Below are 13042 nucleotides of genomic sequence, written 5' to 3' on the forward strand. Positions count from 1 at the left end.
CCCAAACCCTAGCTACTCCCTCCTCCTAATTCTCCCGCGGTGCTTACGGCGAAGCCCTGCCGGAGATCTCCACCACCACCGTCACCACGCCGTCGTGCTGGCTGGATTCCGAGGAGGATCTACTACATCCGCTGCCCGCTGGAACGGGGAGAAGGACGTCGTCATCAACATCGTACGTGTGACCGAGTGCGGAGGTGCTGCCCGATTGTGGCACCGTCAAGATCTTCTACTTGCTTTTGAAAGCGGCAAGTGATCGAATACATCAACAACGAGATCTAATCTCGTAGGCTTTGGAATCTTCGAGGGTTAGTCTCATGATCTTCATCTCGTTGCTACCATCTACTAGATTAGATCTTGACTTGTTATTCGTTCTTGCGGTAGGAATTTTTTTTGTTTTCTATGCTACAAATCCCTACAACTTTATGCTTTGATTAATAATGTTTTGTCGCTATGCATGATTATGTCCATTAGTGCTCTCTTAGTTGGTCCCTCCCAGTGTTTTGCTAGCCTTCACCTATACTGAGTATGAGCTCTACTCGTGCATCCAACTCCCAAAAACCAAGGTCTGCCAATTGTGTCCACCATACTGACCTACATGTGGTATTTCACCGCCACTCCAACGTAAATTGCTTGTGTGCTACCTTTAAAACCTTCAAAAATTATTACCTGCTTTGTGTTCCTGTTTTAGCTCATGAGGAAGTGTTGGATGCTTTATTGTCTCTTTCATATTTATTTGGCTTCACACCTTGACTAGCATGCATAATGTGCTACTCCTTAATATTGCAAAAAGAGCATGCAAACGGGTGCCCAGCCCACTAAATATAAAATAAGCAAATAATCAAATAAATCTCCTAACACTATGTACTTGAGAAATCATGAACTTAGCTTGTTCAACCAAAGGAGAAGAGGAACTTTATTGGTCTCTCTATGGGAGCCGCTCTTTAAGACATTAAACATGAAAGTATGATAAATCATTTGATGCCATTCGTTGACATAGACATACATACCTCTCAAAATACATTTTCAACACCTCCGTTCTATTCAAAATAAAAAGCTCTAGCACATGAGTAATCTTGCTTCGCTCTGCGCATGGCCTTCCTTTTACTTTTATGTTGAGTCTTCATCTTCTTACTTTATGCACCAATTAAGAGAGCATAGTTGTCATTCTGAGTATAATGTGCATAGTCCCAAAATTTATTATTGATTGCTTCATGATTATGTTATTGCTTGTTCTCAAACTATTTTTATCTAGTCCGGAAATTCAATTTGGCTCCCGGGTGCGTATGCTCCCTCTACGAAGAAATATATTTTGAAGTGTCGAAAATTTTTGACCAAAAATTCTACCTCTAGATCTCCACAATATATGTTCGTACGCCAAGTTTTGAGAAAAAATAATATTTTTTGTGGTCTATATAAAAAAGAGAAAATTTATGTTGTGACAAGCTTTATTTTAAGCACTGAATTTTATCTTTTTTACACACGCCACAAGACAATTCGAATTTTGACGAAACAACTTTGTGGACGTGGAGCATGTGAAGATGTTCGCGCGAATTTTTTGTTTCAAATTTTTTGATATTTCAAAATATATCTAAGATGCATTTTAAAATAAAGAGATCATATGATCCCATGTGCCAAAACACCACTCCCTAGTCTATTTTGAACTTTAAAGGTGTCATATGCATTTATGTTTTGCTATTCCACGAAGGACAATCTGAATACCACTTTGCTATGTTTTCTCTATGCTAAAAACAAACAGTTGCTTTCAGTGCACTATTACTCATGATCTTTTGTTTGAGTTACTTCTCACTAGATGACCTGTTGCACTTTCGCGCAAATGGCAGAATTTAATCAGAATTTGAACCATAAATTTTGGCTTATTTTGATACTGGGGCCTTAGAGGGTAGGAGTGGAGCTCTGCTCTTCTTGCCGCCGCTGTCACCATAGTGGTAAAGGGAGGGCATTCGGGCTGGGTGGCCATCTAGGCGAGCTATAACATCAAGCATATATGTGGAGATAATAAACGGAGCTCAAATCAAACCCAAAACCAAGCAAACATGTAGCGATGATAACCAGTGGTAACCATCTCGTAATTAGCAACTGCCCATGCCGACAGTATTTTCAAAGAGCAATGATGGGTTTAATAAAATAAGAACCCCAAAACATCGCTGATGAACCACACAATAACAATTGTTAAATATGAAGCCTCCAACCGACCCACAGTTGCAAATTCACACAAAAGAAGAGAAGAAAATTGCGGAATAAGCAAGGCCTCGCCTCCGGTTGAAGCGAGCTCGCGAGTGCCGATGATCATTCACCGACTAAATAACTACTAAACAACCGAAGAATTCTGGGCAACATCCTCAATATGATGGGATTATAGCGAGCAACATATGCAATTTCCCCCAATAACCATATATCCTGCAACATTACTACCGGAGAAAACTTACATTCAGGAACAAAATCTGAGAAAAACTTCTTTTGTCGTCGTTCGATGAGCACTCGTCTCCGAAGCCATGCTTCATGCTTGTGGTCTTAACAACACTTCGCTCGCTTATCAAGCTGCTGCACCGCACGCTTTTCTCATCGTCATCCCGCATCACTCGAGCCGGCTTAGCGCTCGATTTCACACATGATCCAGTGCCCGCAGCCGGTGCTCGAGTTATTTTGAATGAACAACACTACTCCGTGGTACCCATCTTCCCCGGGCAACAAATAAAGTACAAAACCATGTCAACCAGGAAATGTATCGAAAACAGCCGGATAGAAGTTACTTTGAAAATAAAAGAACATCCCAGACAATCAGCCCCCGGTAACAACACTAAAAAGTACCGTACTTAAATGTAAGAATTCACCAAGCACTTTTAATCATACAACAAAAGTGAACATATAGTTATCACTCCAAAATTTAATCCGGCTTGACTACATTTGAACGGTTAATTTTTAATTTGGGGACAAACTGATCAAGTCTAAAATAAATTTAAGTACTTGTTTTTTGATGAGTAAAGATCCCCGTAAGGCATTTCATCAACCACCAGCTCCACACCCCCGGTATGAAAAAATGCACACTGAAAGCAAAAGCCCATGTACTCAAGTTTCACTTAGGGTGCACCTCTGCAAAGTTAAAGTTCAAAGGGGCAACCAATAATTACTTGGGGGTAAACCTGCACCAAATGGGTATCCTTTTAGAGATATAAAGTCTGACAATTTTAGAGATAGCTACTTGTTTCACAAAAAGAAGTTTTGCATTCTGAAGAATAGTACCTCGAGCAGCATCCTTCTTGGCGAAGCGGGGGTTTTGCGAGTAGATTATGCAGTTATCTAACTCGGAGAAATATTGTTTTACTCGTAAGCAATATATGGGGAATAGTTTTGCGATCAAGTAACACATGGTACCTTCAATAGAAGATGAGTGTATTATTATATTGTAACAAAGGAAACAACAGTATTCATGTTGGACCTACCTACATGCCCAATCATGTAAATATCAGGAAGCACAAAATATACAATTCTGGTGTAGCAAATGTATTATAAATAAGATACTTATGCTTGCCCAAAAAGCGACTTCCTCACCTATCAGTTTAAGAAAATCTCAATTCAGGCTCCTAAAAAAACCACAATCATTTCAACTTTGCTCCTGTTTTCACAAGGCAAGTAACTCGTTACCTTTGACTATACGCCAACTCCTGGACATCCAAAGCCTGGCTGCAAAATAGAATTAAGTTAGTGAGGAAGGAATAAGATGGACATATGTACTCTAAAACAGGAAATATTCAGACAAAATATCATCTAAATTCAGTTTTCAGCTTCCTTTTCACATGCCATCATAGGTGGCAACGTGGCGTCCCGCTTCATCCCAAAAACGAAATTAAATCAAAAATATAGAAATGGATCTCAGGGGGAAATAGGAAGGAGCTAGGTGAAAATGAGTAAATTTTGTCCCACATTTTGTCCCGCGTTGCAGCCCTATGCCATCAACTCGATTGTTGTTCGGACTTTTGACTTTTATCCGTCAAAGCAACTAAATGAGAATAACAAAGTTCAAAAGCTAGTAAAATAATGCATCGAAATGAAATGAGGATGCAAAATCTTGGGTTTACATTCGCAAATAACACTAACATACCAATATTCATATGCGCAACGAGAGTAGTAGCTCACCGGCGTAATATGCAAAATCAATGACCCATAATTTATTATTATTTTGTCATCCATGATGACCAATGTATTAAATCGAAAGTACATAAGATGTAGAATCTTAGTACACGAAAAACGAAACATTGCTCACTATGCATTACAATCTGCTGGCCACTTTCTAGCATAATTCAACTTCGCCTAAAGTGACAATCAAGAGACAATATGACACCAAGTACCATAATTTAGGCCAAGACTACTGAATGTACAATAGGCATACACTAAAAATAATGAAATAACCGAAATAAAATAGCACAATCAAATGGTAGATATTTTACGGCTCCTCCAAAACTGCAGGACTTGTGCCTGTTCGGGTCGGTTCCATCCGACTAAGTAGGTACCGCCTCTCCCAAAACTGTCAATTCAAAACACGTTATCAATGCTCCATAAAAAATATTACATGCAAACGAGATACGGTATACTTTAAAAATGAAAGAGCATGGGGTCAAAACCTGTTATCCTTGGAGCTTATTGCATCTCTAGTGCTTTAACCGGTACATGAGGAAGCTCAATGACATCATTGCCGTCTTCAGCTGGAGCTTCAGTCGTCGGAACATTCGTTTTCTCTTCGAGTCGTACTTCGGTAAGCATCTGTCAGAGACTCAAGAGAAAGCTGCAAAAAACAGCGAAAATTAAGATTTAGAAGAGAAACAAGTGTTCATTTCAGTTCAGAACTCGAAGTCTATCATGTTGGTAATTTCCCTCGTCTCCTTTTAAATATGTCTAGCCTTTTAGTAGAAAACTAAATCAGAGTGAGAGGATGCATGAGGTGAGAGTGGATCAGCTAACAAATATTTGTGGCTGCACCAAATGGCACGAATCACCTGGGGTATAGTAAGCAAGGAGACGGATTAGCGACGGTGCTCGCCTCTCTTAGGCGCTCCACTTGAGCTGCCCTGGTTAGCCAAATCAACAATTCTCGGAACCGGCTAACTCAGTACCTACATCATGTATAGCATGTGGATCAGGAGAGACAATATCTTATCAAGACATATAAAAGGAAACAAGTAGGAGGAAAAAAGTAATACAACAAAGTCCTACAGATCGGGCATCATAGAGTAAATGACAAACTCGATACATTGATCCGGAATAACCTCTAACTCGGAATCGACAAAGCATCTACAGTGCAGGAGAAGACAACAACGTCAAGGGGAAGTAACAAATTAAGGTCCTACATACTACCTTGTGGATGCAGCCACCTAGTTCACTGGAACCTGATTTCATTGGGGAAACAGGGCTGCAGGCATAAAAAAGTACAGAATAAACTCATAATGCACCTCTGACTCTTGAATCCAACTATCTACATTCTGTTTGGATGAATTTGCCCTCGCAAGTGTCTCGTATGGCCTGGTATCCTAGCGGTCTTTAGAAGTAGAATGACAGCTATACATAACTCTTTTGCATCAGCCTGTAAGTAAACAAAATGATTGCGAGTGATCTGATAACATACCGAACAAATCAACTAAACGAGGAGGGATCAGGGATGGAGAGACATACACGGTCTAGAGGAAAAGAAGATGAACTGCAGCTCTGCACTCAGCATCACCAAACCAGTTGATCAATTCCAATTGTAAAACAATAGCGGCAGGCTTATTGGCATCTGTAACCGTGCCTAGTTAAACATGAACATTTTTTTACCCTGTAGAAGACCCATCGAAATAGCTTGACATTCAGTTCGAAGCTAAAACTAAGCATTCGCCATTGAGCATTAGGTATAAAAACAGATCACCATATTTCTAATAAGATAAGCCACTGAGATTCCAAATAACCAAAAACAAATCATTTATGTAGAGTTGATAGACATGCCAAACACAGGTTGAGAGAACTGGCAACTAAAACAGATCTACACTTTTAATATAGTTCCGCAATAAGGTAAGTAATCAAACTTTTGTGAATAATCTTATACAGATCAAACTATTTACATATTGGCTAGGTAAATTCATGTTGTAAGGCCACAAATAATAGCCACATCCTCTACGGACTCCGTACCCTTCCCCTGACCATTTCACCGCCGTGGCCCTAGTGCTGATTAGATAAACCTACCACATTTACATGTAATAAGCAATAATTAAGCACCAGCAAGAACCCGAAGCCTGACAGAGAAGCCGAGCCACTACTTGGAAAGAAAGAGACACGAAGCCCGTCGTAGCCGGGTAGAACAAGCAGGAGGTTGGCATCTAAAACAGAAAACCAGTATCACCATCTCCATTAGAGAACAACAAGATTGACGATTCAGCTGGAGGCTTAACAAACCTCATATAATTTAGCTGCTGTAGATCATATTCTAAATATTTGTTCTACAAATTTAACCTGGGTGTATGCCTTCTTTCTTCAAAAAACATCATATTCCAAAAATTTATCCTACAAATTTCTACAAACTATGACTTGCACGCCAGCCTATGAGCTGACTACTTTTACTTGAGGGAAAATGAAAACCCTCTTAACTTCTTTAAACACAATTGGTACACTTCTGCAGCGAAGAACCCACGTTACAAAAGGAGCGTGCATAGACATATCATATCAACAGTTCAGCACGAAAGATATCTGAAGTAACATAATTGTCTAAAAATGGCAATTGAACCAAAATACAATAAACTAACATTTTGATGCCCTTTAGATCCGAAAACCGAGACTACAGAAGGAAAGCACATATTCAAAAAATTACCGAGCATTGGACATTTGACCATTACATATTAACAAAGATGTAAATCATGCGAAAGCTAAAATAAATTAATATGAATTAAAATATATGTTGCCAATTACCAAAATCTGTTGAAGATAGCAAATGTATTTTGAAGGAGAACTGTATATTTATTTTAATAAACAACTAAAACACTAACATTTGCTTATGGTGAAATGAACTTAATGACATATTAGGATTCAGGAAACATACTCGCAGAGATGACATCGAGTCAATTTAGCAAAATAAATTCATAACTTGGCAAGTTATGGGTTACATTACTCGGTCACCAAAGAAAACAACCGACTTGGACGCCATCCTAGACGAGTGTGAAGAGCGTTTCAGTTTTGAATACATCTTCCGGGTAGCCTAGTAGCATCTCCTTTCCAACTCACGAACCCTACGGATAACGAGCCAACGTACAATCAAGCTTCGAGTCTAATTGCTGCTATAATAACTTGAGCTTCGATGTTGGTGAGGTAACTAAACCAGCCGGAATTTCAAGGGTGATGCATGAGAAGTCCTCCGACAGCCTTACAAAAGCAACCGGACGCAAACAATGCAGCTTTGACCTCGCCAACTTCAAAATTAATTCTAGCATATTACCTAGGACAGAGAAGAAATCATGAATCCAGCGAGATATTTGCATCACTCTCCCTGCCGACAACATGTGTATTGATGTTGCTCTCGTCCAATCGTCCCGGTACTCATCTTCATATGCTGTTCTCCTCCATTCCTTCTTCCATTGGTTCCTGCAGAAATTAGAGAAACCAAAGGGTTAGAGATGAAGCGAGAAAGAGGAGGGTCTGCCAAAGAACGAAAGGATGCACGACATCACATACCTAGGCCTATAGCAAAAGGGTGCCACAAGCTCCTGCTTCTTCATGGATTCTTGGGAAGCAGGTCACCACCTCCCAGCCATCCTCCCCATCTGTCGTGTGTCGTTGAAGACCAGGAGGAGAGAGAGAGAGAGCAGGAGATCCGGATCTTGATCCGCCGCCCGCTGCCACGCAGCCTCCTCCCACCCGACCTCGGCCAGGCGCGCCTCCTCCTTTGCGTCCGCCGGCGGTGGCCGCACCCGTGCGTGCCTCCGCGAGCTCGCCGGCCGCGGCCTGCTCTCCCACGCCCACCAGCGGCACCCCGCTGCGCCTTCTCCAACCGCCCGTCGCCCTCGACTTCCCCGTGGCCAGCTGCTCCGCCCACATCATTATCTTCATTTTGGGGAGAAATGTTCTAAATAAATAATATCATATTTGACTGAACTTGAGAAAACCTAAAAAATTCATGAACAACAGCCTAAGACCATAATAATCAAGCAAATGTAAACACCCGACATGATGGAAATGAGTCACTTTACCTTGATCGTCACGAGTCACCACAACCATTATAATTCAGTCAATGAGAAGTTGAGAATCCAAGTTTATCCATGAATGTCCGCACTAAATAATGGTACTCGTATTGGGATTGAGAATGTCTGCAATTAAGTGATGGATTGTTTTACCACAGAAGCAAAAGCTTCAAGTGCGGGAGATCGAAGGTGATAATCTGAAAATAATCTTCCAGAATTTATATATATGCATGCCTCCACGTAAAAGTTCAAGCCAGTTTTCAGAAGAACGAATTTCTATGATCAAAACATTCCTCCTGTAAATGGTCATATAAAATAACAATAATTATGCCTAGCTAGAATAGATATCTAACAAATTCACCAGAGAAAGTTTATGCTACCATTTTTCAATGGAGAGATAAACTTAGATAGCGACAAAATAGGCTAGCAGTTTCCAATGCTGACATAAACTAAATGCAAAAAATAGAATGACAAATTCACTCAAAGTAGAAAATAAATCTTAATCTGAGCAAGGCAATACATATTGCAAACCAAGATTAATTTATCAATAGACATAAAGAGAGGTGAGATGGGGATAAGTGAGTAAACCTGTACTACTACACCCAGAATTAGCAAAGGAAATGACATCCTAAGAAAAAAAGAACAAAATCACAAAGTGCGAGTATGAATCTGTAGCTCTTGACGAACAAAAAATCACGATATTTCGCATGAAGGATAAAAATGGAAAGAGGAGCATCTGTACTATATATCTTGAGTAAAACTATGAAAGACAAGAGTCAAGAACCTCTGTATTATATGCTTACAAAGAAACCAAACACCTCTTGTTCTTGAAGTTCCCTGAGATTGAAGGCAATGTGGAAGCGGGTAAACTGGAGGGAATGAGAGGCAGCCGACGACTCCGTACAGGGCATGGCGGAGTAGAGAGGTGATGGCAGTGCTGCATAACGCAGCGACAATGACGACACGGGGTGGCAATGTGGTCATTAAGGATTAGGAGCAGCAGCTATTGAGAGCTCGACCATGAAACCATGAAGAGGCCCTCTGCGCAAATCTTCTCAGATTCCTATAAAATGAATTGTTAGGAACATATTGAGATACATTATCAAGGTAATTATAGATTACCCTTAATTCACCGCTATTGATATTTACATTATAATTTCTTTAGAAATGCAATACTGCATTCCTTTTTCCAATAATTGTATAAATGAACTTGAAACATCAGTACACAAGAACCAAGAATAAAGTTTGAACGACCAAGAAAATTGGTACATTTGCAGAATTTCAGCCAACAAAGTTGTCTCCAAGTTGATAAGCCAATATGATGGTATAACTATTATTGTTCTTCTCTGAATCAAATTACAGAAGGTTACCACCTTCAAACGTATATAAACCTACTCCCTGATTAGTAGCATCCATCTGCATGATTTATTATGAAATCAGAAATATAGATGAGGATAAGGGAAAAGAATACCAAGCAAGACGAGTGTAAACACGAGATCAGAATAGAAAGAAGGGGCAGTTTTTGACAGACTATATACCTGGGCGATGTGGAGCACCAGAATTGCAATCAATTGAATCGTTTCCGGCCGGCCGCACTGCTCTTCCTCCCCCAGGTGTTTGCACTTTTCCTCTCTCTTTTCCCTCGTGGTGCTGCTCGCCATGACCTCTGTGCTGCTGAACCTCCAAGCAAGAAACATAAGAAACTTCGCAGTAGCAGTATAGGAAGGCACATGTCAACAAATCGTACCACGCTGAGGAGGTGCCAAAATACTCGCCCTGGCCGACGACGCGCAGCTTCCGCTCCTCTTCGACTGCTTCGGCCGACCGGATCCTGACTGACGACGAGCAAGATCCGTGAGGTCGAGGTGGCGCCATGGAATAAGGATTGAAGGCTTCATCTCGCTGCCTCCCGATCTGTTGCCTCCTCGCCCAAACAACATGGCTGGGCCGTCATTGTCGGGTGCAGAGTCATGGAAGGATGAGGCGGGGGATCTCGAGCCCCGCCAGGCGTGGAGGTGGTGGCGACCGGCGATCGCGAGCCTCGCCGCCGTTGCTTCATCCGGTCTCCCCCGCGCCAGTTCGAGCGGATGTCCCGCACCAAGGACCGCCGACGCATCCTCCTCTCCTGAGGCAGCCGCTGCCGTTGTGCCCGCATACACGACCGGGAGAGTGAGACGGCGCGAGCTCAACCTCCGAGCCGGTCTCCTCGCCGCCCGCGCCGCTAGCCTCCTCCGGGAAGCCGCCCGCGCACGCCGCTCACCCTCCGCGACCAGCACAGTGGGAGAGAAAACGAGAGGAGGCGGCGGGGGGAGGAGGAGAGGAGGCGGCGGCTGATTGGGGGGAGTAGGCGGATTGGGGGACGAGAGGTGGTCTGGAACCAATCGTGGTAGTCTAGGTTTCCACTGTATCGGAAAAAACGAGCAACGCGAATCATTTTGCCCTCTTCTCTTAGCCACGGGACCCCATTCACAAGAGGGCCCAACCGTCATAGACTCATCCAGAGAAGCAACTGGTGAGAAAAAATTCACCACATCGGATGGCTGTGGAAGAAAGTGGGAGGTGGGTTTCACAAACGTGCGACCAGGATTGATGTGCCCCTCTCAGATGGCTTGCATGGCCGGGTAGTATTTGAACATTTATAGGAGAAATGTTGTAACATAGTTGCTAAGTTCTACTGTTAGAATTATATCTATCATGCCTATGTTTAGAGTACTTTGATCTCAGCTCACAATGCTTTTACAATAACTTGATCAAGATTGTGTTGGCTGCATATCACCTTAAAAATTATTTTTGTTACCACTTACCTACTCGAGGACGAGCATGAGTTAAGCTTGGGGATGCTGATACGTTGAAAACGTATCTATAATGTTTGATGCTCTATGCTTGTTTTACACCAATTTCTATATGTTTTGTTTACACTTCATGGCATTTTTATGTATTTTCTGAATTTAACCTATTAACAAGATGCCACAGTGCCAGTTCCTGTTTTCTGTTGTTTTTGTATTTCAGAAAAGTTGTACAGGAAATATTCTTGGAATTGGACGAAGCAAAAGCCGAAGTTCCTATTTTACTGTCACGAAGACGGAGTCCAAAGGGGAGATGGAGAAGAGCCAGGATGCGGCCACACCATGCCTAGGCGCTGCCCCCTGCCACGCCTAGGGGTGGTGTGGGCCCCTCGGCCGCCCACCGACCTCGCCCTTTCGCCTATAAATTCACATCATCGGGAAAAGCCTAAATACCCGAGCATCCATCCATGAAAAGTTCCGTAGCTGCCGTCATCGTTGACCCTAGTTCGGGAGGTTTCTGAAGCTCTTCTAGGCACCCTGCCGGAGAGAGAGATCATCATCGGAGGCCTCTTCATCACCATGCCCGCCTCCAAAGTGATGCGTGAGTAATTCATCTCTAGACTACGGGTCCAACAGTAGCTAGATGGTTTTCTTCTCCTACATATGCTTTGTGTTTAGATCTTATGAGCTGCCTATCATGATCAAGATCATCTTTATGTAATGCTACATGTTGTGTTTGCTGGGATCCAATGAATATTGAATTGTATGGTTGCGTTGATTATAGACATGTTTATATGTTATTTTATGATCTTGCATGCTCTATGTTGCTAGTAGATGCTCTGGCCAAGTATGTGCTTGTGACTCCAAGTGAGAGTATTTATGCTCGATAGTGGGTTCATACCTCTAGTAATCTAGGAGAGTGACATTAACTCATAAGATTGTAGATGTGATGTTTCTACTAGGGAGAAAATAACAATGCTTTATCCAAAGATAATTCTATTGTTTATTTTACACACTTACTTAATGTAATAATTTGTTGCTTGCAACTCAATACCCAAAGTTGTTCGGATGATATTATGAGGGTGAATTATTAGTCATAGATGCAGTTGGATTACGGTCTATGAATCTTGTTGTAATGCCCAAATGAATCTCATATTAATCATCTTGTCATGTATGATCTTTATTCTGTTAATTGACCAACTGTAATTTATTTACTCAACATGTTATTTATCTTTATGGAGATACTCTAGTGAACTGTGGACCCCTATCCTTTCTTTTACACAGATAAAACAATCTACTGCGAATACCTGTTCTGTTTCCTTACTGCAAGCACTGTTCTCTTTATTTCACTGTAAACAAACATTTTCTTTCCACACTATACGTCTAATCCTTTGTTTTCAGCTAAACCAGTGAGATTGACAACCCCACTGTAAGTTGGGGCAAAGTATTTTGGTTGTGTTGTGTGCAGGTTCCACGTTGTTGCTGACACCGGTAGTGCGTCCTGCCAAAGTCAGCCAACAACACCTTCAGAAGTGATTTCTTTCTCCTACTGCTCGATTAACCTTGGTTTCTTACTGAGGAAAAACTTGGTGTTGTGCTTATCATACCTTCTTTTGGGGTTTCCTAATTGCGTGCTCTGCACAACATCACGCGCCGTCGACACGGTCTGAAGATTGAAGACGAAGGACATCTAAAAAATTCTGCTGTAATTTTCTTTTTTTTGAGGTACTTTGTACCATTCCATATTTATCTTAATGGGAAGGTCTTTTTTGATTTTTTTAAAAAGAAAACCAAAGCAAATCGCTCCAGAAAATAACCAAAGCAATTGGCCTTGGATGCTTTTTATTTTTATTTGTATAGTACTAAGTTTAAATGTATACCATACCGAGACACTCATCTAAACGTTTACATGCTAGCTCTAAAGGTTGATCTTTATTATACAACTGCATAGGAACTTAAATAATCTCACAAGGGATGCAAGTTTTCCCCTTGGATGTGATAGAGCAACATGATGTTTGCCACCAATAGGTCAGATATCAA

The sequence above is a fragment of the Lolium rigidum genome, chromosome 2 (assembly GCF_022539505.1).
Source record: "Lolium rigidum isolate FL_2022 chromosome 2, APGP_CSIRO_Lrig_0.1, whole genome shotgun sequence".
Lineage (NCBI taxonomy): Eukaryota > Viridiplantae > Streptophyta > Magnoliopsida > Poales > Poaceae > Lolium > Lolium rigidum.